General features: G+C 38.7%; 11 non-coding genes across 11 annotated transcripts; all 11 read left to right on the top strand.

Moving 5' to 3' along the window:
* The first annotated feature begins 646 nt into the window (after positions 1-646).
* On the top strand, positions 647-719 carry trnar-ucg (transfer RNA arginine (anticodon UCG)). Its single transcript has one exon. It is a non-coding gene; the product is annotated as a tRNA-Arg (tRNA).
* Positions 720-3,487: 2,768 nt separating this feature from the next.
* trnar-ucg (transfer RNA arginine (anticodon UCG)) lies at positions 3,488-3,560 on the top strand. Its single transcript has one exon. It is a non-coding gene; the product is annotated as a tRNA-Arg (tRNA).
* Positions 3,561-7,897: 4,337 nt separating this feature from the next.
* trnar-ucg (transfer RNA arginine (anticodon UCG)) lies at positions 7,898-7,970 on the top strand. The gene has a single exon. It is a non-coding gene; the product is annotated as a tRNA-Arg (tRNA).
* A 3,843-nt stretch (positions 7,971-11,813) lies between these two features.
* Positions 11,814-11,886, top strand: trnar-ucg (transfer RNA arginine (anticodon UCG)). Its single transcript has one exon. It is a non-coding gene; the product is annotated as a tRNA-Arg (tRNA).
* A 2,059-nt stretch (positions 11,887-13,945) lies between these two features.
* trnar-ucg (transfer RNA arginine (anticodon UCG)) lies at positions 13,946-14,018 on the top strand. The gene has a single exon. It is a non-coding gene; the product is annotated as a tRNA-Arg (tRNA).
* A 2,772-nt stretch (positions 14,019-16,790) lies between these two features.
* On the top strand, positions 16,791-16,863 carry trnar-ucg (transfer RNA arginine (anticodon UCG)). The gene has a single exon. It is a non-coding gene; the product is annotated as a tRNA-Arg (tRNA).
* Positions 16,864-17,865: 1,002 nt separating this feature from the next.
* Positions 17,866-17,938, top strand: trnar-ucg (transfer RNA arginine (anticodon UCG)). Its single transcript has one exon. It is a non-coding gene; the product is annotated as a tRNA-Arg (tRNA).
* A 644-nt stretch (positions 17,939-18,582) lies between these two features.
* On the top strand, positions 18,583-18,655 carry trnar-ucg (transfer RNA arginine (anticodon UCG)). Its single transcript has one exon. It is a non-coding gene; the product is annotated as a tRNA-Arg (tRNA).
* A 644-nt stretch (positions 18,656-19,299) lies between these two features.
* Positions 19,300-19,372, top strand: trnar-ucg (transfer RNA arginine (anticodon UCG)). Its single transcript has one exon. It is a non-coding gene; the product is annotated as a tRNA-Arg (tRNA).
* Positions 19,373-22,148: 2,776 nt separating this feature from the next.
* Positions 22,149-22,221, top strand: trnar-ucg (transfer RNA arginine (anticodon UCG)). The gene has a single exon. It is a non-coding gene; the product is annotated as a tRNA-Arg (tRNA).
* A 644-nt stretch (positions 22,222-22,865) lies between these two features.
* trnar-ucg (transfer RNA arginine (anticodon UCG)) lies at positions 22,866-22,938 on the top strand. The gene has a single exon. It is a non-coding gene; the product is annotated as a tRNA-Arg (tRNA).
* Positions 22,939-24,702: the final 1,764 nt, after the last annotated feature.

Here is a 24,702-nt window from a genome sequence, read left to right as displayed (position 1 = left end):
GTTTAACTTCATAAACTCAGTTAATTTGGACTTGTTTGCAATTTGCGGAAATAAGTCTTTGTTCTTGTTGCTTTGAAATGCTAGAACATTGTCATGCAACTTCAATGATCTAGGAATGCGAGACCTGTGAAATATTGTGTCTGATTCTGCATCACAAGATTGAGGGATAGCGTCTCTTCGTACTTGTTCAATATAACTAGCTTTCCTCATTCGGACCGGTTCACAATTTTTTATATCTATTGTTGCAAAACAACGTCTGAATGATGTCATATTGGATTATGTGGAGTAGAGTGTGTCGCCTAATGGATAAGGTGTTTGACTTCGAATCAGAAGATTGAGGGTTTGACTCTCCTCGTTGTTGTTTAATTTCATTAGCACAGCTATTTTGGACATGTTCGCAATTTCCCGAGATAAGGCTTTGTTCTTCTTGCTTTGAAAAGCTAGGACATTGTTATAATATTTAATAATCTAAGAGTGCGAGGCCTGAGTAATATTGTGTCTGATTATGCATCACAAGATTGAGGGATAGCGTCTCTTCGTACTTGTTCAATATCACTAGCTTTCCTCATTCGGACAGGTTCGCAATTTTCATGTCTATTGTGGTAAAACAACGTCTGCATGATGTCATATAGGAGTATATGTAACAGGCTGCGTGGCCTAATGGATAAGGCGTCTGACTTCGAATCAGAAGATTGAGGGTTCGAGTCCCTTCGTGGTCGTTTAATTTCATAAACTCAGTTAATTTGGACTTGTTCGCAACTTCCCGAGATAAGGCTTTGTTCTTCTTGCTTTGAAAAGCTAGGACATTGTTATAATATTTAATAATCTAAGAGTGCGAGGCCTGAGTAATATTGTGTCTGATTATGCATCACAAGATTGAGGGATAGCGTCTCTTCGTACTTGTTCAATATCACTAGCTTTCCTCATTCGGACAGGTTCGCAATTTTCATGTCTATTGTGGTAAAACAACGTCTGCATGATGTCATATATGCGTGGCCTAATGGATAAGGCGTCTGACTTCGAATCAGAAGATTAAGGGTTGGAGTCCCTTCGTGGTCGTTTAATTTCATAAACTCAGTTAATTTGGACTTGTTCGCAACTTCCCGAGATAAGGCTTTGTTCTTCTTGCTTTGAAAAGCTAGGACATTGTTATAATATTTAATAATCTAAGAGTGCGAGGCCTGAGTAATATTGTGTCTGATTATACATCACAAGATTGAGGGATAGCGCCTCTTCGTACTTGTTCAATATCACTAGCTTTCCTCATTCGGACAGGTTCGCAATTTTCATGTCTATTGTGGTAAAACAACGTCTGCATGATGTCATATAAGTGTATATGAAACAGGCTGCGTGGCCTAATGGATAAGGTGTCTGACTTCGAATCAGAAGATTGATGTTTCGAGTCCCTTCGTGGTCGTTTAATTTCGTTAATTTGGACTTGTTTGCAATTTCCTGAAATAAGTCTTTGTTCTTGTTGCTTTGAAATGCTAGGACATTGTCATGCAACTTCAATAATCTAAGAGTGCGAGGCCTGAGTAATATTGTGTCTGATTATGCATCACAAGATTGAGGGATAGCGTCTCTTCATACTTGTTCAATATCACTAGCTTTCCTCATTCGGACAGGTTCGCAATTTTCATGTCTATTGTGGCAAAACAACGTCTGCATGATGTCATATAGGAGTATATGTAACAGGCTGCGTGGCCTAATGGATAAGGTGTCTGACTTCGAATCAGAAGATTGAGGGTTCGAGTCTTTTCGTGGTCGTTTAATTTCATAAACTCAGTTAATTTGGACATGTTTGCAATTTCCTGAAATAAGTCTTTGTTCTTGTTGCTTTGAAATGCTAGAACATTGTCATGCAACTTCAATGATCTAAGAATGCGAGACCTGTGAAATATTGTGTCTGATTCTGCATCACAAGATTGAGGGATAGCTTCTCTTCGTACTTGTTCAATATAACTAGCTTTCCTAAATTCGGACCGGTTCACAATTTTGATATCTATTGTTGCAAAACAACGTCTGAATGATGTCATATTGGATTATGTGGAGTAGAGTGTGTCGCCGAATGGATAAGGTGTTTGACTTCAAATCAGACGATTGAGGGTTTGACTCTCCTCGTTGTCGTTTAATTTCATTAGCACAGCTATTTTGGACATGTTCGCAACTTCCCGAGATAAGGCTTTGTTCTTCTTGCTTTGAAAAGCTAGGACATTGTTATAATATTTAATAATCTAAGAGTGCGAGGCCTGAGTAATATTGTGTCTGATTATGCATCACAAGATTGAGGGATAGCGTCTCTTCATACTTGTTCAATATCACTAGCTTTCCTCATTCGGACAGGTTCGCAATTTTCATGTCTATTGTGGCAAAACAACGTCTGCATGATGTCATATAGGAGTATATGTAACAGGTTGCGTGGCCTAATGGATAAGGCGTCTGACTTCGAATCAGAAGATTAAGGGTTGGAGTCCCTTCGTGGTCGTTTAATTTCATAAACTCAGTTAATTTGGACTTGTTCGCAACTTCCCGAGATAAGGCTTTGTTCTTCTTGCTTTGAAAAGCTAGGACATTGTTATAATATTTAATAATCTAAGAGTGCGAGGCCTGAGTAATATTGTGTCTGATTATACATCACAAGATTGAGGGATAGCGCCTCTTCGTACTTGTTCAATATCACTAGCTTTCCTCATTCGGACAGGTTCGCAATTTTCATGTCTATTGTGGTAAAACAACGTCTGCATGATGTCATATAGGAGTATATGTAACAGGTTGCGTGGCCTAATGGATAAGGCGTCTGACTTCGAATCAGAAGATTAAGGGTTGGAGTCCCTTCGTGGTCGTTTAATTTCATAAACTAAGTTAATTTGGACTTGTTTGCAATTTGCGGAAATAAGTCTTTGTTCTTGTTGCTTTGAAATGCTAGAACATTGTCATGCAACTTCAATGATCTAAGAATGCGAGACCTGTGAAATATTGTGTCTGATTCTGCATCACAAGATTGAGGGATAGCGTCTCTTCGTACTTGTTCAATATAACTAGCTTTCCTCATTCGGACCGGTTCACAATTTTGATGTCTATTGTTGCAAAACAACGTCAGAATGATGTCATATTGGATTATGTGGAGTAGAGTGTGTCGCCTAATGCATAAGGTGTTTGACTTCAAATCAGACGATTGAGGGTTTGACTCTCCTCGTTGTTGTTTAATTTCAATTGCACAGCTATTTTGGACATGTTCGCAACTTCCCGAGATAAGGCTTTGTTCTTCTTGCTTTGAAAAGCTAGGACATTGTTATAATATTTAATAATCTAAGAGTGCGAGGCCTGAGTAATATTGTGTCTGATTATACATCACAAGATTGAGGGATAGCGCCTCTTCGTACTTGTTCAATATCACTAGCTTTCCCCATTCGGACAGGTTCGCAATTTTCATGTCTATTGTGGTAAAACAACGTCTGCATGATGTCATATAGGAGTATATGAAACAGGCTGCGTGGCCTAATGGATAAGGCGTCTGACTTCGAATCAGAACATTGAGGGTTCGAGTCCCTTCGTGGTCGTTTAACTTCATAAACTCAGTTAATTTGGACTTGTTTGCAATTTGCGGAAATAAGTCTTTGTTCTTGTTGCTTTGAAATGCTAGAACATTGTCATGCAACTTCAATGATCTAGGAATGCGAGACCTGTGAAATATTGTGTCTGATTCTGCATCACAAGATTGAGGGATAGCGTCTCTTCGTACTTGTTCAATATAACTAGCTTTCCTCATTCGGACCGGTTCACAATTTTGATATCTATTGTTGCAAAACAACGTCTGAATGATGTCATATTGGATTATGTGGAGTAGAGTGTGTCGCCTAATGGATAAGGTGTTTGACTTCAAATCAGAAGATTGAGGGTTTGACTCTCCTCGTTGTTGTTTAATTTCATTAGCACAGCTATTTTGGACATGTTCGCAATTTCCCGAGATAAGGCTTTGTTCTTCTTGCTTTGAAAAGCTAGGACATTGTTATAATATTTAATAATCTAAGAGTGCGAGGCCTGAGTAATATTGTGTCTGATTATGCATCACAAGATTGAGGGATAGCGTCTCTTCGTACTTGTTCAATATCACTAGCTTTCCTCATTCGGACAGGTTCGCAATTTTCATGTCTATTGTGGTAAAACAACGTCTGCATGATGTCATATAGGAGTATATGTAACAGGCTGCGTGGCCTAATGGATAAGGCGTCTGACTTCGAATCAGAAGATTGAGGTTTCGAGTCCTTTCGTGGTCGTTTAATTTCATAAACTCAGTTAATTTGGACTTGTTCGCAACTTCCCGAGATAAGGCTTTGTTCTTCTTGCTTTGAAAAGCTAGGACATTGTTATAATATTTAATAATCTAAGAGTGCGAGGCCTGAGTAATATTGTGTCTGATTATGCATCACAAGATTGAGGGATAGCGTCTCTTCGTACTTGTTCAATATCACTAGCTTTCCTCATTCGGACAGGTTCGCAATTTTCATGTCTATTGTGGTAAAACAACGTCTGCATGATGTCATATAAGTGTATATGAAACAGGCTGCGTGGCCTAATGGATAAGGTGTCTGACTTCGAATCAGAAGATTGATGTTTCGAGTCCCTTCGTGGTTGTTTAATTTCGTTAATTTGGACTTGTTTGCAATTTCCTGAAATAAGTCTTTGTTCTTGTTGCTTTGAAATGCTAGGACATTGTCATGCAACTTCAATGATCTAAGAATGCGAGACCTGTGAAATATTGTGTCTGATTCTGCATCACAAGATTGAGGGATAGCTTCTCTTCGTACTTGTTCAATATAACTAGCTTTCCTCATTCGGACCGGTTCACAATTTTGATGTCTATTGTTGCAAAACAACGTCTGAATGATGTCATATTGGATTATGTGGAGTAGAGTGTGTCGCCTAATGGATAAGGTGTTTGACTTCAAATCAGACGGTTGAGGGTTTGACTCTCCTCGTTGTTGTTTAATTTCATTAGCTCAGCTATTTTGGACATGTTCGCAACTTCCCGAGATAAGGCTTTGTTCTTCTTGCTTTGAAAAGCTAGGACATTGTTATACAATTTAATAATCTAAGAGTGCGAGGCCTGAGTAATATTGTGTCTGATTATGCATCACAAGATTGAGGGATAGCGTCTCTTCATACTTGTTCAATATCACTAGCTTTCCTCATTCGGACAGGTTCGCAATTTTCATGTCTATTGTGGCAAAACAACGTCTGCATGATGTCATATAGGAGTATATGTAACAGGTTGCGTGGCCTAATGGATAAGGCGTCTGACTTCGAATCAGAAGATTAAGGGTTGGAGTCCCTTCGTGGTCGTTTAATTTCATAAACTAAGTTAATTTGGACTTGTTTGCAATTTGCGGAAATAAGTCTTTGTTCTTGTTGCTTTGAAATGCTAGAACATTGTCATGCAACTTCAATGATCTAAGAATGCGAGACCTGTGAAATATTGTGTCTGATTCTGCATCACAAGATTGAGGGATAGCGTCTCTTCATACTTGTTCAATATAACTAGCTTTCCTCATTCGGACCGGTTCACAATTTTGATGTCTATTGTTGCAAAACAACGTCAGAATGATGTCATATTGGATTATGTGGAGTAGAGTGTGTCGCCTAATGCATAAGGTGTTTGACTTCAAATCAGACGATTGAGGGTTTGACTCTCCTCGTTGTTGTTTAATTTCAATTGCACAGCTATTTTGGACATGTTCGCAACTTCCCGAGATAAGGCTTTGTTCTTCTTGCTTTGAAAAGCTAGGACATTGTTATAATATTTAATAATCTAAGAGTGCGAGGCCTGAGTAATATTGTGTCTGATTATGCATCACAAGATTGAGGGATAGCGTCTCTTCATACTTGTTCAATATCACTAGCTTTCCTCATTCGGACAGGTTCGCAATTTTCATGTCTATTGTGGCAAAACAACGTCTGCATGATGTCATATAGGAGTATATGTAACAGGTTGCGTGGCCTAATGGATAAGGCGTCTGACTTCGAATCAGAAGATTAAGGGTTGGAGTCCCTTCTTGGTCGTTTAATTTCATAAACTCAGTTAATTTGGACTTGTTCGCAACTTCCCGAGATAAGGCTTTGTTCTTCTTGCTTTGAAAAGCTAGGACATTGTTATAATATTTAATAATCTAAGAGTGCGAGGCCTGAGTAATATTGTGTCTGATTATACATCACAAGATTGAGGGATAGCGCCTCTTCGTACTTGTTCAATATCACTAGCTTTCCTCATTCGGACAGGTTCGCAATTTTCATGTCTATTGTGGTAAAACAACGTCTGCATGATGTCATATAAGTGTATATGAAACAGGCTGCGTCGCCTAATGGATAAGGTGTCTGACTTCGAATCAGAAGATTGATGTTTCGAGTCCCTTCGTGGTCGTTTAATTTCGTTAATTTGGACTTGTTTGCAATTTCCTGAAATAAGTCTTTGTTCTTGTTGCTTTGAAATGCTAGGACATTGTCATGCAACTTCAATGATCTAAGAATGCGAGACCTGTGAAATATTGTGTCTGATTCTGCATCACAAGATTGAGGGATAGCTTCTCTTCGTACTTGTTCAATATAACTAGCTTTCCTCATTCGGACCGGTTCACAATTTTGATGTCTATTGTTGCAAAACAACGTCTGAATGATGTCATATTGGATTATGTGGAGTAGAGTGTGTCGCCTAATGGATAAGGTGTTTGACTTCAAATCAGACGGTTGAGGGTTTGACTCTCCTCGTTGTTGTTTAATTTCATTAGCTCAGCTATTTTGGACATGTTCGCAACTTCCCGAGATAAGGCTTTGTTCTTCTTGCTTTGAAAAGCTAGGACATTGTTATACAATTTAATAATCTAAGAGTGCGAGGCCTGAGTAATATTGTGTCTGATTATGCATCACAAGATTGAGGGATAGCGTCTCTTCATACTTGTTCAATATCACTAGCTTTCCTCATTCGGACAGGTTCGCAATTTTCATGTCTATTGTGGCAAAACAACGTCTGCATGATGTCATATAGGAGTATATGTAACAGGTTGCGTGGCCTAATGGATAAGGCGTCTGACTTCGAATCAGAAGATTAAGGGTTGGAGTCCCTTCGTGGTCGTTTAATTTCATAAACTAAGTTAATTTGGACTTGTTTGCAATTTGCGGAAATAAGTCTTTGTTCTTGTTGCTTTGAAATGCTAGAACATTGTCATGCAACTTCAATGATCTAAGAATGCGAGACCTGTGAAATATTGTGTCTGATTCTGCATCACAAGATTGAGGGATAGCGTCTCTTCGTACTTGTTCAATATAACTAGCTTTCCTCATTCGGACCGGTTCACAATTTTGATGTCTATTGTTGCAAAACAACGTCAGAATGATGTCATATTGGATTATGTGGAGTAGAGTGTGTCGCCTAATGCATAAGGTGTTTGACTTCAAATCAGACGATTGAGGGTTTGACTCTCCTCGTTGTTGTTTAATTTCAATTAGCACAGCTATTTTGGACATGTTCGCAACTTCCCGAGATAAGGCTTTGTTCTTCTTGCTTTGAAAAGCTAGGACATTGTTATAATATTTAATAATCTAAGAGTGCGAGGCCTGAGTAATATTGTGTCTGATTATGCATCACAAGATTGTCGCAACTTCCCGAGATAAGGCTTTGTTCTTCTTGCTTTGAAAAGCTAGGACATTGTTATAATATTTAATAATCTAAGAGTGCGAGGCCTGAGTAATATTGTGTCTGATTATACATCACAAGATTGAGGGATAGCGCCTCTTCGTACTTGTTCAATATCACTAGCTTTCCTCATTCGGACAGGTTCGCAATTTTCATGTCTATTGTGGTAAAACAACGTCTGCATGATGTCATATAGGTGTATATGAAACAGGCTGCGTGGCCTAATGGATAAGGCGTCTGACTTCGAATCAGAAGATTGAGGGTTCGAGTCCCTTCGTGGTCATTTAATTTCGTAAACTCAGTTAATTTGGACTTGTTTGCAATTTCCTGAAATAAGTCTTTGTTCTTGTTGCTTTGAAATGCTAGGACATTGTCATGCAACTTCAATGATCTAAGAATGCGAGACCTGTGAAATGTTGTGTCTGATTCTGCATCACAAGATTGAGGGATAGCTTCTCTTCGTACTTGTTCAATATAACTAGCTTTCCTCATTCGGACCGGTTCACAATTTTGATATCTATTGTTGCAAAACAACGTCTGAATGATGTCATATTGGATTATGTGGAGTAGAGTGTGTCGCCTAATGGATAAGGTGTTTGACTTCAAATCAGACGATTGAGGGTTTGACTCTCCTCGTTGTTGTTTAATTTCATTAGCACAGCTATTTTGGACATGTTCGCAACTTCCCGAGATAAGGCTTTGTTCTTCTTGCTTTGAAAAGCTAGGACATTGTTATAATATTTAATAATCTAAGAGTGCGAGGCCTGAGTAATATTGTGTCTGATTATGCATCACAAGATTGAGGGATAGCGTCTCTTCGTACTTGTTCAATATCACTAGCTTTCCTCATTCGGACAGGTTCGCAATTTTCATGTCTATTGTGGTAAAACAACGTCTGCATGATGTCATATAGGAGTATATGTAACAGGCTGCGTGGCTCAATGGATAAGGCGTCTGACTTCGAATCAGAAGATTGATGTTTCGAGTCCCTTCGTGGTCGTTTAATTTCGTTAATTTGGACTTGTTTGCAATTTCCTGAAATAAGTCTTTGTTCTTGTTGCTTTGAAATGCTAGGACATTGTCATGCAACTTCAATGATCTAAGAATGCGAGACCTGTGAAATATTGTGTCTGATTCTGCATCACAAGATTGAGGGATAGCTTGTCTACGTACTTGTTCAATATAACTAGCTTTCCTCATTCGGACCGGTTCACAATTTTGATGTCTATTGTTGCAAAACAACGTCTGAATGATGTCATATTGGATTATGTGGAGTAGAGTGTGTCGCCTAATGGATAAGGTGTTTGACTTCAAATCAGACGATTGAGGGTTTGACTCTCCTCGTTGTTGTTTAATTTCATTAGCTCAGCTATTTTGGACATGTTCGCAACTTCCCGAGATAAGGCTTTGTTCTTCTTGCTTTGAAAAGCTAGGACATTGTTATAATATTTAATAATCTAAGAATGCGAGACCTGAGTAATATTGTGTCTGATTATGCATCACAAGATTGAGGGATAGCTTCTCTTCGTACTTGTTCAATATCACTAGCTTTCCTCATTCGGACAGGTTCGCAATTTTCATGTCTATTGTGGTAAAACAACGTCTGCATGATGTCATATAGGAGTATATGTAACAGGCTGCGTGGCCTAATAGATAAGGCGTCTGACTTCGAATCAGAAGATTGAGGGTTCGAGTCCCTTCGTGGTCTTTTAATTTCATAAACTCAGTTAATTTGGACTTGTTCGCAACTTCCCGAGATAAGGCATTGTTCTTCTTGCTTTGAAAAGCTAGGACATTGTTATAATATTTAATAATCTAAGAGTGCGAGGCCTGAGTAATATTGTGTCTGATTATGCATCACAAGATTGAGGGATAGCGTCTCTTCGTACTTGTTCAATATCACTAGCTTTCCTCATTCGGACAGGTTCGCAATTTTCATGTCTATTGTGGTAAAACAACGTCTGCATGATGTCATATAAGTGTATATGAAACAGGCTGCGTGGCCTAATGGATAAGGTGTCTGACTTCGAATCAGAAGATTGATGTTTCGAGTCCCTTCGTGGTCGTTTAATTTCGTTAATTTGGACTTGTTTGCAATTTCCTGAAATAAGTCTTTGTTCTTGTTGCTTTGAAATGCTAGGACATTGTCATGCAACTTCAATGATCTAAGAATGCGAGACCTGTGAAATATTGTGTCTGATTCTGCATCACAAGATTGAGGGATAGCTTCTCTTCGTACTTGTTCAATATAACTAGCTTTCCTCATTCGGACCGGTTCACAATTTTGATGTCTATTGTTGCAAAACAACGTCTGAATGATGTCATATTGGATTATGTGGAGTAGAGTGTGTCGCCTAATGGATAAGGTGTTTGACTTCAAATCAGACGATTGAGGGTTTGACTCTCCTCGTTGTTGTTTAATTTCATTAGCTCAGCTATTTTGGACATGTTCGCAACTTCCCGAGATAAGGCTTTGTTCTTCTTGCTTTGAAAAGCTAGGACATTGTTATACAATTTAATAATCTAAGAGTGCGAGGCCTGAGTAATATTGTGTCTGATTATGCATCACAAGATTGAGGGATAGCGTCTCTTCATACTTGTTCAATATCACTAGCTTTCCTCATTCGGACAGGTTCGCAATTTTCATGTCTATTGTGGCAAAACAACGTCTGCATGATGTCATATAGGAGTGTATTTAACAGGTTGCGTGGCCTAATGGATAAGGCGTCTGACTTCGAATCAGAAGATTAAGGGTTCGACTCCCTTCGTGGTTGTTTAATTTCATAAACTCAGTTAATTTGGACTTGTTTGCAATTTGCGGAAATAAGTCTTTGTTCTTGTTGCTTTGAAATGCTAGAACATTGTCATGCAACTTCAATGATCTAAGAATGCGAGACCTGTGAAATATTGTGTCTGATTCTGCATCACAAGATTGAGGGATAGCGTCTCTTCGTACTTGTTCAATATAACTAGCTTTCCTCATTCGGACCGGTTCACAATTTTGATATCTATTGTTGCAAAACAACGTCTGAATGATGTCATATTGGATTATGTGGAGTAGAGTGTGTCGCCTAATGGATAAGGTGTTTGACTTCAAATCAGACGATTGAGGGTTTGACTCTCCTCGTTGTTGTTTAATTTCATTAGCACAGCTATTTTGGACATGTTCGCAACTTCCCGAGATAAGGCTTTGTTCTTCTTGCTATGAAAAGCTAGGACATTGTTATAATATTTAATAATCTAAGAGTGCGAGGCCTGAGTAATATTGTGTCTGATTATGCATCACAAGATTGAGGGATAGCGTCTCTTCGTACTTGTTCAATATCACTAGCTTTCCTCATTCGGACAGGTTCGCAATTTTCATGTCTATTGTGGTAAAACAACGTCTGCATGATGTCATATAGGAGTATATGTAACAGGCTGCGTGGCCTAATGGATAAGGCGTCTGACTTCGAATCAGAAGATTGATGTTTCGAGTCCCTTCGTGGTCGTTTAATTTTGTTAATTTGGACTTGTTTGCAATTTCCTGAAATAAGTCTTTGTTCTTGTTGCTTTGAAATGCTAGAACATTGTCATGCAACTTCAATGATCTAAGAATGCGAGACCTGTGAAATATTGTGTCTGATTCTGCATCACAAGATTGAGGGATAGCTTCTCTTCGTACTTGTTCAATATAACTAGCTTTCCTCATTCGGACCGGTTCACAATTTTGATATCTATTGTTGCAAAACAACGTCTGAATGATGTCATATTGGATTATGTGGAGTAGAGTGTGTCGCCTAATGGATAAGGTGTTTGACTTCAAATCAGACGATTGAGGGTTTGACTCTCCTCGTTGTCGTTTAATTTCATTAGCACAGCTATTTTGGACATGTTCGCAACTTCCCGAGATAAGGCTTTGTTCTTCTTGCTTTGAAAAGCTAGGACATTGTTATAATATTTAATAATCTAAGAATGCGAGACCTGAGTAATATTGTGTCTGATTATGCATCACAAGATTGAGGGATAGCTTCTCTTCGTACTTGTTCAATATCACTAGCTTTCCTCATTCGGACAGGTTCGCAATTTTCATGTCTATTGTGGTAAAACAACGTCTGCATGATGTCATATAGGAGTATATGTAACAGGCTGCGTGGCCTAATGGATAAGGCGTCTGACTTCGAATCAGAAGATTGAGGGTTCGAGTCCCTTCGTGGTCTTTTAATTTCATAAACTCAGTTAATTTGGACTTGTTCGCAACTTCCCGAGATAAGGCTTTGTTCTTCTTGCTTTGAAAAGCTAGGACATTGTTATAATATTTAATAATCTAAGAGTGCGAGGCCTGAGTAATATTGTGTCTGATTATGCATCACAAGATTGAGGGATAGCGTCTCTTCGTACTTGTTCAATATCACTAGCTTTCCTCATTCGGACAGGTTCGCAATTTTCATGTCTATTGTGGTAAAACAACGTCTGCATGATGTCATATAAGTGTATATGAAACAGGCTGCGTGGCCTAATGGATAAGGTGTCTGACTTCGAATCAGAAGATTGATGTTTCGAGTCCCTTCGTGGTCGTTTAATTTCGTTAATTTGGACTTGTTTGCAATTTCCTGAAATAAGTCTTTGTTCTTGTTGCTTTGAAATGCTAGGACATTGTCATGCAACTTCAATGATCTAAGAATGCGAGACCTGTGAAATATTGTGTCTGATTCTGCATCACAAGATTGAGGGATAGCTTCTCTTCGTACTTGTTCAATATAACTAGCTTTCCTCATTCGGACCGGTTCACAATTTTGATGTCTATTGTTGCAAAACAACGTCTGAATGATGTCATATTGGATTATGTGGGGTAGAGTGTGTCGCCTAATGGATAAGGTGTTTGACTTCAAATCAGACGATTGAGGGTTTGACTCTCCTCGTTGTCGTTTAATTTCATTAGCACAGCTATTTTGGACATGTTCGCAACTTCCCGAGATAAGGCTTTGTTCTTCTTGCTTTGAAAAGCTAGGACATTGTTATAATATTTAATAATCTAAGAATGCGAGACCTGAGTAATATTGTGTCTGATTATGCATCACAAGATTGAGGGATAGCTTCTCTTCGTACTTGTTCAATATCACTAGCTTTCCTCATTCGGACAGGTTCGCAATTTTCATGTCTATTGTGGTAAAACAACGTCTGCATGATGTCATATAGGAGTATATGTAACAGGCTGCTTGGCCTAATGGATAAGGCGTCTGACTTCGAATCAGAAGATTGAGGGTTCGAGTCCCTTCGTCGTCTTTTAATTTCATAAACTCAGTTAATTTGGACTTGTTCGCAACTTCCCGAGATAAGGCTTTGTTCTTCTTGCTTTGAAAAGCTAGGACATTGTTATAATATTTAATAATCTAAGAGTGCGAGGCCTGAGTAATATTGTGTCTGATTATGCATCACAAGATTGAGGGATAGCGTCTCTTTGTACTTGTTCAATATCACTAGCTTTCCTCATTCGGACAGGTTCGCAATTTTCATGTCTATTGTGGTAAAACAACGTCTGCATGATGTCATATAAGTGTATATGAAACAGGCTGCGTGGCCTAATGGATAAGGTGTCTGACTTCGAATCAGAAGATTGATGTTTCGAGTCCCTTCGTGGTCGTTTAATTTCGTTAATTTGGACTTGTTTGCAATTTCCTGAAATAAGTCTTTGTTCTTGTTGCTTTGAAATGCTAGGACATTGTCATGCAACTTCAATGATCTAAGAATGCGAGACCTGTGAAATATTGTGTCTGATTCTGCATCACAAGATTGAGGGATAGCTTCTCTTCGTACTTGTTCAATATAACTAGCTTTCCTCATTCGGACCGGTTCACAATTTTGATGTCTATTGTTGCAAAACAACGTCTGAATGATGTCATATTGGATTATGTGGAGTAGAGTGTGTCGCCTAATGGATAAGGTGTTTGACTTCAAATCAGACGATTGAGGGTTTGACTCTCCTCGTTGTTGTTTAATTTCATTAGCTCAGCTATTTTGGACATGTTCGCAACTTCCCAAGATAAGGCTTTGTTCTTCTTGCTTTGAAAAGCTAGGACATTGTTATAATATTTAATAATCTAAGAATGCGAGACCTGAGTAATATTGTGTCTGATTATGCATCACAAGATTGAGGGATAGCTTCTCTTCGTACTTGTTCAATATCACTAGCTTTCCTCATTCGGACAGGTTCGCAATTTTCATGTCTATTGTGGTAAAACAACGTCTGCATGATGTCATATAGGAGTATATGTAACAGGCTGCGTGGCCTAATGGATAAGGCGTCTGACTTCGAATCAGAAGATTGAGGGTTCGAGTCCCTTCGTGGTCTTTTAATTTCATAAACTCAGTTAATTTGGACTTGTTCGCAACTTCCCGAGATAAGGCTTTGTTCTTCTTGCTTTGAAAAGCTAGGACATTGTTATAATATTTAATAATCTAAGAGTGCGAGGCCTGAGTAATATTGTGTCTGATTATGCATCACAAGATTGAGGGATAGCGTCTCTTCGTACTTGTTCAATATCACTAGCTTTCCTCATTCGGACAGGTTCGCAATTTTCATGTCTATTGTGGTAAAACAACGTCTGCATGATGTCATATAAGTGTATATGAAACAGGCTGCGTGGCCTAATGGATAAGGTGTCTGACTTCGAATCAGAAGATTGATGTTTCGAGTCCCTTCGTGGTCGTTTAATTTCGTTAATTTGGACTTGTTTGCAATTTCCTGAAATAAGTCTTTGTTCTTGTTGCTTTGAAATGCTAGGACATTGTCATGCAACTTCAATGATCTAAGAATGCGAGACCTGTGAAATATTGTGTCTGATTCTGCATCACAAGATTGAGGGATAGCTTCTCTTCGTACTTGTTCAATATAACTAGCTTTCCTCATTCGGACCGGTTCACAATTTTGATGTCTATTGTTGCAAAACAACGTCTGAATGATGTCATATTGGATTATGTGGGGTAGAGTGTGTCGCCTAATGGATAAGGTGTTTGACTTCAAATCAGACGATTGAGGGTTTGACTCTCCTCGTTGTCGTTTAATTTCATTAGCACAGCTATTTTGGACATGTTCGCAACTTCCCGAGATAAGGCTTTGTTCTTCTTGCTTTGAAAAGCTAGGACATTGTTATAATATTTAATAATCTAAGAATGCGAGACCTGAGTAATATTGTGTCTGATTATGCATCACAAGATTGAGGGATAGCTTCTCTTCGTACTTGTTCAATATCACTAGCTTTCCTCATTCGGACAGGTTCGCAATTTTCATGTCTATTGTGGTAAAACAACGTCTGCATGATGTCATATAGGAGTATATGTAACAGGCTGCTTGGCCTAATGGATAAGGCGTCTGACTTCGAATCAGAAGATTGAGGGTTCGAGTCCCTTCGTGGTCTTTTAATTTCATAAACTCAGTTAATTTGGACTTGTTCGCAACTTCCCGAGATAAGGCTTTGTTCTTCTTGCTTTGAAAAGCTAGGACATTGTTATAATATTTAATAATCTAAGAGTGCGAGGCCTGAGTAATATTGTGTCTGATTATGCATCACAAGATTGAGGGATAGCGTCTCTTCGTACTTGTTCAATATCACTAGCTTTCCTCATTCGGACAGGTTCGCAATTTTCATGTCTATTGTGGTAAAACAACGTCTGCATGATGTCATATAAGTGTATATGAAACAGGCTGCGTGGCCTAATGGATAAGGTGTCTGACTTCGAATCAGAAGATTGATGTTTCGAGTCCCTTCGTGGTCGTTTAATTTCGTTAATTTGGACTTGTTTGCAATTTCCTGAAATAAGTCTTTGTTCTTGTTGCTTTGAAATGCTAGGACATTGTCATGCAACTTCAATGATCTAAGAATGCGAGACCTGTGAAATATTGTGTCTGATTCTGCATCACAAGATTGAGGGATAGCTTCTCTTCGTACTTGTTCAATATAACTAGCTTTCCTCATTCGGACCGGTTCACAATTTTGATGTCTATTGTTGCAAAACAACGTCTGAATGATGTCATATTGGATTATGTGGAGTAGAGTGTGTCGCCTAATGGATAAGGTGTTTGACTTCAAATCAGACGATTGAGGGTTTGACTCTCCTCGTTGTTGTTTAATTTCATTAGCTCAGCTATTTTGGACATGTTCGCAACTTCCCAAGATAAGGCTTTGTTCTTCTTGCTTTGAAAAGCTAGGACATTGTTATAATATTTAATAATCTAAGAATGCGAGACCTGAGTAATATTGTGTCTGATTATGCATCACAAGATTGAGGGATAGCTTCTCTTCGTACTTGTTCAATATCACTAGCTTTCCTCATTCGGACAGGTTCGCAATTTTCATGTCTATTGTGGTAAAACAACGTCTGCATGATGTCATATAGGAGTGTATTTAACAGGTTGCGTGGCCTAATGGATAAGGCGTCTGACTTCGAATCACAAGATTAAGGGTTCGAGTCCCTTCGTGGTCGTTTAATTTCATAAACTCAGTTAATTTGGACTTGTTTGCATTTTGCGGAAATAAGTCTTTGTTCTTGTTGCTTTGAAATGCTAGAACATTGTCATGCAACTTCAATGATCTAAGAATGCGAGACCTGTGAAATATTGTGATTCTGCATCACAAGATTGAGGGATAGCGTCTCTTCGTACTTGTTCAATATAACTAGCTTTCCTCATTCGGACCGGTTCACAATTTTGATGTCTATTGTTGCAAAACAACGTCTGAATGATGTCATATTGGATTATGTGGAGTAGAGTGTGTCGCCTAATGGATAAGGTGTTTGACTTCAAATCAGACGATTGAGGGTTTGACTCTCCTCGTTGTTGTTTAATTTCAATTGCACAGCTATTTTGGACATGTTCGCAACTTCCCGAGATAAGGCTTTGTTCTTCTTGCTTTGAAAAGCTAGGACATTGTTATACAATTTAATAATCTAAGAGTGCGAGGCCTGAGTAATATTGTGTCTGATTATGCATCACAAGATTGAGGGATAGCGTCTCTTCGTACTTGTTCAATATCACTAGCTTTCCTCATTCGGACAGGTTCGCAATTTTCATGTCTATTGTGGTAAAACAACGTCTGCATGATGTCATATAGGTGTAAATGAAACAGGCTGCGTGGCCTAATGGATAAGGCGTCTGACTTCGAATCAGAAGATTGAGGGTTCGAGTCCCTTCGTGGTCGTTTAATTTCGTAAACTCAGTTAATTTGGACTTGTTTGCAATTTCCTGAAATAAGTCTTTGTTCTTGTTGCTTTGAAATGCTAGGACATTGTCATGCAACTTCAATGATCTAAGAATGCGAGACCTGTGAAATATTGTGTCTGATTCTGCATCACAAGATTGAGGGATAGCTTCTCTTCGTACTTGTTCAATATAACTAGCTTTCCTCATTCGGACCGGTTCACAATTTTGATGTCTATTGTTGCAAAACAACGTCTGAATGATGTCATATTGGATTATGTGGAGTAGAGTGTGTCGCCTAATGGATAAGGTGTTTGACTTCAAATCAGACGATTGAGGGTTTGACTCTCCTCGTTGTTGTTTAATTTCATTAGCACAGCTATTTTGGACATGTTCGCAACTTCCCGAGATAAGGCTTTGTTCTTCTTGCTTTGAAAAGCTAGGACATTGTTATAATATTTAATAATCTAAGAGTGCGAGGCCTGAGTAATATTGTGTCTGATTATGCATCACAAGATTGAGGGATAGCGTCTCTTAGTACTTGTTCGATATCACTAGCTTTCCTCATTCGGACAGGTTCGCAATTTTCATGTGTATTGTGGTAAAACAACGTCTGCATGATGTCATATAGGAGTATATGTAACAGGCTGCGTGGCCTAATGGATAAGGAGTCTGACTTCGAATTAGAAGATTGAGGGTTCGAGTCCCTTCGTGGTCGTTTAATTTCATAAACTCAGTTAATTTGGACTTGTTCGCAACTTCCCGAGATAAGGCTTTGTTCTTCTTGCTTTGAAAAGCTAGGACATTGTTATAATATTTAATAATCTAAGAGTGCGAGGCCTGAGTAATATTGTGTCTGATTATGCATCACAAGATTGAGGGATAGCGTCTCTTCGTACTTGTTCAATATCACTAGCTTTCCTCATTCGGACAGGTTCGCAATTTTCATGTCTATTGTGGTAAAACAACGTCTGCATGATGTCATATAGTTGTATATGAAACAGGCTGCGTGGCCTAATGGATAAGGCGTCTGACTTCGAATCAGAAGATTGAGGGTTCGAGTCCCTTCGTGGTCATTTAATTTCGTAAACTCAGTTAATTTGGACTTGTTTGCAATTTCCTGAAATAAGTCTTTGTTCTTGTTGCTTTGAAATGCTAGGACATTGTCATGCAACTTCAATGATCTAAGAATGCGAGACCTGTGAAATGTTGTGTCTGATTCTGCATCACAAGATTGAGGGATAGCTTCTATTCGTACTTGTTCAATATAACTAGCTTTCCTCATTCGGACCGGTTCACAATTTTGATATCTATTGTTGCAAAACAACGTCTGAATGATGTCATATTGGATTATGTGGAGTAGAGTGTGTCGCCTAATGGATAAGGTGTTTGACTTCAAATCAGACGATTGAGGGTTTGACTCTCCTCGTTGTTGTTTAATTTCATTAGCACAGCTATTTTGGACATGTTCGCAACTTCCCGAGATAAGGCTTTGTTCTTCTTGCTTTGAAAAGCTAGGACATTGTTATAATATTTAATAATCTAAGAGTGCGAGGCCTGAGTAATATTGTGTCTGATTATGCATCACAAGATTGAGGGATAGCGTCTCTTCGTACTTGTTCAATATCACTAGCTTTCCTCATTCGGACAGGTTCGCAATTTTCATGTCTATTGTGGTAAAACAACGTCTGCATGATGTCATATAGGAGTATATGTAACAGGCTGCGTGGCCTAATGGATAAGGCGTCTGACTTCGAATCAGAAGATTGAGGGTTTGAGTCCCTTCGTGGTCGTTTAATTTCATAAACTCAGTTAATTTGGACTTGTTTGCAATTTCCTGAAATAAGTCTTTGTTCTTGTTGCTTTGAAATGCTAGAACATTGTCATGCAACTTCAATGATCTAAGAATGCGAGACCTGTGAAATATTGTGTCTGATTCTGCATCACAAGATTGAGGGATAGCTTCTCTTCGTACTTGTTCAATATAACTAGCTTTCCTCATTCGGACCGGTTCACAATTTTGATATCTATTGTTGCAAAACAACGTCTGAATGATGTCATATTGGATTATGTGGAGTAGAGTGTGTCGCCTAATGGATAAGGTGTTTGACTTCAAATCAGACGATTGAGGGTTTGACTCTCCTCGTTGTCGTTTAATTTCATTAGCACAGCTATTTTGGACATGTTCGCAACTTCCCGAGATAAGGCTTTGTTCTTCTTGCTTTGAAAAGCTAGGACATTGTTATAATATTTAATAATCTAAGAATGCGAGACCTGAGTAATATTGTGTCTGATTATGCATCACAAGATTGAGGGATAGCTTCTCTTCGTAATTGTTCAATATCACTAGCTTTCCTCATTCGGACAGGTTCGCAATTTTCATGTCTATTGTGGTAAAACAACGTCTGCATGATGTCATATAGGAGTATATGTAACAGGCTGCGTGGCCCAATGGATAAGGCGTCTGACTTCGAATCAGAAGATTGAGGGTTCGAGTCCCTTCGTGGTCTTTTAATTTCATAAACTCAGTTAATTTGGACTTGTTCGCAACTTCCCGAGATAAGGCTTTGTTCTTCTTGCTTTGAAAAGCTAGGACATTGTTATAATATTTAATAATCTAAGAGTGCGAGGCCTGAGTAATATTGTGTCTGATTATGCATCACAAGATTGAGGGATAGCTTCTCTTCGTACTTGTTCAATATCACTAGCTTTCCTCATTCGGACAGGTTCGCAATTTTCATGTCTATTGTGGTAAAACAACGTCTGCATGATGTCATATAAGTGTATATGAAACAGGCTGCGTGGCCTAATGGATAAGGTGTCTGACTTCAAATCAGAAGATTGATGTTTCGAGTCCCTTCGTGGTCGTTTAATTTCGTTAATTTGGACTTGTTTGCAATTTCCTGAAATAAGTCTTTGTTCTTGTTGCTTTGAAATGCTAGGACGTTGTCATGCAACTTCAATGATCTAAGAATGCGAGACCTGTGAAATATTGTGTCTGATTCTGCATCACAAGATTGAGGGATAGCTTCTCTACGTACTTGTTCAATATAACTAGCTTTCCTCATTCGGACCGGTTCACAATTTTGATGTCTATTGTTGCAAAACAACGTCTGAATGATGTCATATTGGATTATGTGGAGTAGAGTGTGTCGCCTAATGGATAAGGTGTTTGACTTCAAATCAGACGATTGAGGGTTTGACTCTCCTCGTTGTTGTTTAATTTCATTAGCTCAGCTATTTTGGACATGTTCGCAACTTCCCGAGATAAGGCTTTGTTCTTCTTGCTTTGAAAAGCTAGGACATTGTTATAATATTTAATAATCTAAGAATGCGAGACCTGAGTAATATTGTGTCTGATTATGCATCACAAGATTGAGGGATAGCTTCTCTTCGTACTTGTTCAATATCACTAGCTTTCCTCATTCGGACAGGTTCGCAATTTTCATGTCTATTGTGGTAAAACAACGTCTGCATGATGTCATATAGGAGTATATGTAACAGGCTGCGTGGCCTAATAGATAAGGCGTCTGACTTCGTATCAGAAGATTGAGGGTTCGAGTCCCTTCGTGGTCTTTTAATTTCATAAACTCAGTTAATTTGGACTTGTTCGCAACTTCCCGAGATAAGGCATTGTTCTTCTTGCTTTGAAAAGCTAGGACATTGTTATAATATTTAATAATCTAAGAGTGCGAGGCCTGAGTAATATTGTGTCTGATTATGCATCACAAGATTGAGGGATAGCGTCTCTTCGTACTTGTTCAATATCACTAGCTTTCCTCATTCGGACAGGTTCGCAATTTTCATGTCTATTGTGGTAAAACAACGTCTGCATGATGTCATATAAGTGTATATGAAACAGGCTGCGTGGCCTAATGGATAAGGTGTCTGACTTCGAATCAGAAGATTGATGTTTCGAGTCCCTTCGTGGTCGTTTAATTTCGTTAATTTGGACTTGTTTGCAATTTCCTGAAATAAGTCTTTGTTCTTGTTGCTTTGAAATGCTAGGACATTGTCATGCAACTTCAATGATCTAAGAATGCGAGACCTGTGAAATATTGTGTCTGATTCTGCATCACAAGATTGAGGGATAGCTTCTCTTCGTACTTGTTCAATATAACTAGCTTTCCTCATTCGGACCGGTTCACAATTTTGATGTCTATTGTTGCAAAACAACGTCTGAATGATGTCATATTGGATTATGTGGAGTAGAGTGTGTCGCCTAATGGATAAGGTGTTTGACTTCAAATCAGACGATTGAGGGTTTGACTCTCCTCGTTGTTGTTTAATTTCATTAGCTCAGCTATTTTGGACATGTTCGCAACTTCCCGAGATAAGGCTTTGTTCTTCTTGCTTTGAAAAGCTAGGACATTGTTATACAATTTAATAATCTAAGAGTGCGAGGCCTGAGTAATATTGTGTCTGATTATGCATCACAAGATTGAGGGATAGCGTCTCTTCATACTTGTTCAATATCACTAGCTTTCCTCATTCGGACAGGTTCGCAATTTTCATGTCTATTGTGGCAAAACAACGTCTGCATGATGTCATATAGGAGTGTATTTAACAGGTTGCGTGGCCTAATGGATAAGGCGTCTGACTTCGAATCAGAAGATTAAGGGTTCGACTCCCTTCGTGGTTGTTTAATTTCATAAACTCAGTTAATTTGGACTTGTTTGCAATTTGCGGAAATAAGTCTTTGTTCTTGTTGCTTTGAAATGCTAGAACATTGTGATGCAACTTCAATGATCTAAGAATGCGAGACCTGTGAAATATTGTGTCTGATTCTGCATCACAAGATTGAGGGATAGCGTCTCTTCGTACTTGTTCAATATAACTAGCTTTCCTCATTCGGACCGGTTCACAATTTTGATATCTATTGTTGCAAAACAACGTCTGAATGATGTCATATTGGATTATGTGGAGTAGAGTGTGTCGCCTAATGGATAAGGTGTTTGACTTCAAATCAGACGATTGAGGGTTTGACTCTCCTCGTTGTTGTTTAATTTCATTAGCACAGCTATTTTGGACATGTTCGCAACTTCCCGAGATAAGGCTTTGTTCTTCTTGCTTTGAAAAGCTAGGACTTTGTTATAATATTTAATAATCTAAGAGTGCGAGGCCTGAGTAATATTGTGTCTGATTATGCATCACAAGATTGAGGGATAGCGTCTCTTCGTACTTGTTCAATATCACTAGCTTTCCTCATTCGGACAGGTTCGCAATTTTCATGTCTATTGTGGTAAAACAACGTCTGCATGATGTCATATAGGAGTATATGTAACAGGCTGCGTGGCCTAATGGATAAGGCGTCTGACTTCGAATCAGAAGATTGAGGGTTTGAGTCCCTTCGTGGTCGTTTAATTTCATAAACTCAGTTAATTTGGACTTGTTTGCAATTTCCTGAAATAAGTCTTTGTTCTTGTTGCTTTGAAATGCTAGAACATTGTCATGCAACTTCAATGATCTAAGAATGCGAGACCTGTGAAATATTGTGTCTGATTCTGCATCACAAGATTGAGGGATAGCTTCTCTTCGTACTTGTTCAATATAACTAGCTTTCCTCATTCGGACCGGTTCACAATTTTGATATCTATTGTTGCAAAACAACGTCTGAATGATGTCATATTGGATTATGTGGAGTAGAGTGTGTCGCCTAATGGATAAGGTGTTTGACTTCAAATCAGACGATTGAGGGTTTGACTCTCCTCGTTGTCGTTTAATTTCATTAGCACAGCTATTTTGGACATGTTCGCAACTTCCCGAGATAAGGCTTTGTTCTTCTTGCTTTGAAAAGCTAGGACATTGTTATAATATTTAATAATCTAAGAATGCGAGACCTGAGTAATATTGTGTCTGATTATGCATCACAAGATTGAGGGATAGCTTCTCTTCGTACTTGTTCAATATCACTAGCTTTCCTCATTCGGACAGGTTCGCAATTTTCATGTCTATTGTGGTAAAACAACGTCTGCATGATGTCATATAGGAGTATATGTAACAGGCTGCGTGGCCTAATGGATAAGGCGTCTGACTTCGAATCAGAAGATTGAGGGTTCGAGTCCCTTCGTGGTCTTTTAATTTCATAAACTCAGTTAATTTGGACTTGTTCGCAACTTCCCGAGATAAGGCTTTGTTCTTCTTGCTTTGAAAAGCTAGGACATTGTTATAATATTTAATAATCTAAGAGTGCGAGGCCTGAGTAATATTGTGTCTGATTATGCATCACAAGATTGAGGGATAGCGTCTCTTCGTACTTGTTCAATATCACTAGCTTTCCTCATTCGGACAGGTTCGCAATTTTCATGTCTATTGTGGTAAAACAACGTCTGCATGATGTCATATAAGTGTATATGAAACAGGCTGCGTGGCCTAATGGATAAGGTGTCTGACTTCGAATCAGAAGATTGATGTTTCGAGTCCCTTCGTGGTCGTTTAATTTCGTTAATTTGGACTTGTTTGCAATTTCCTGAAATAAGTCTTTGTTCTTGTTGCTTTGAAATGCTAGGACATTGTCATGCAACTTCAATGATCTAAGAATGCGAGACCTGTGAAATATTGTGTCTGATTCTGCATCACAAGATTGAGGGATAGCTTCTCTTCGTACTTGTTCAATATAACTAGCTTTCCTCATTCGGACCGGTTCACAATTTTGATGTCTATTGTTGCAAAACAACGTCTGAATGATGTCATATTGGATTATGTGGAGTAGAGTGTGTCGCCTAATGGATAAGGTGTTTGACTTCAAATCAGACGATTGAGGGTTTGACTCTCCTCGTTGTCGTTTAATTTCATTAGCACAGCTATTTTGGACATGTTCGCAACTTCCCGAGATAAGGCTTTGTTCTTCTTGCTTTGAAAAGCTAGGACATTGTTATAATATTTAATAATCTAAGAATGCGAGACCTGAGTAATATTGTGTCTGATTATGCATCACAAGATTGAGGGATAGCTTCTCTTCGTACTTGTTCAATATCACTAGCTTTCCTCATTCGGACAGGTTCGCAATTTTCATGTCTATTGTGGTAAAACAACGTCTGCATGATGTCATATAGGAGTATATGTAACAGGCTGCTTGGCCTAATGGATAAGGCGTCTGACTTCGAATCAGAAGATTGAGGGTTCGAGTCCCTTCGTGGTCTTTTAATTTCATAAACTCAGTTAATTTGGACTTGTTCGCAACTTCCCGAGATAAGGCTTTGTTCTTCTTGCTTTGAAAAGCTAGGACATTGTTATAATATTTAATAATCTAAGAGTGCGAGGCCTGAGTAATATTGTGTCTGATTATGCATCACAAGATTGAGGGATAGCGTCTCTTCGTACTTGTTCAATATCACTAGCTTTCCTCATTCGGACAGGTTCGCAATTTTCATGTCTATTGTGGTAAAACAACGTCTGCATGATGTCATATAAGTGTATATGAAACAGGCTGCGTGGCCTAATGGATAAGGTGTCTGACTTCGAATCAGAAGATTGATGTTTCGAGTCCCTTCGTGGTCGTTTAATTTCGTTAATTTGGACTTGTTTGCAATTTCCTGAAATAAGTCTTTGTTCTTGTTGCTTTGAAATGCTAGGACATTGTCATGCAACTTCAATGATCTAAGAATGCGAGACCTGTGAAATATTGTGTCTGATTCTGCATCACAAGATTGAGGGATAGCTTCTCTTCGTACTTGTTCAATATCACTAGCTTTCCTCATTCGGACAGGTTCGCAATTTTGATATCTATTGTTGCAAAACAACGTCTGAATGATGTCATATTGGATTATGTGGAGTAGAGTGTGTCGCTTAATGGATAAGGTGTTTGACTTCAAATCAGACGATTGAGGGTTTGACTCTC

The sequence above is a fragment of the Salvelinus alpinus genome, chromosome 25, assembly GCF_045679555.1.
Source record: "Salvelinus alpinus chromosome 25, SLU_Salpinus.1, whole genome shotgun sequence".
NCBI lineage: Eukaryota > Metazoa > Chordata > Actinopteri > Salmoniformes > Salmonidae > Salvelinus > Salvelinus alpinus.
This window is presented reverse-complemented; position numbering and strand designations above follow the sequence as displayed.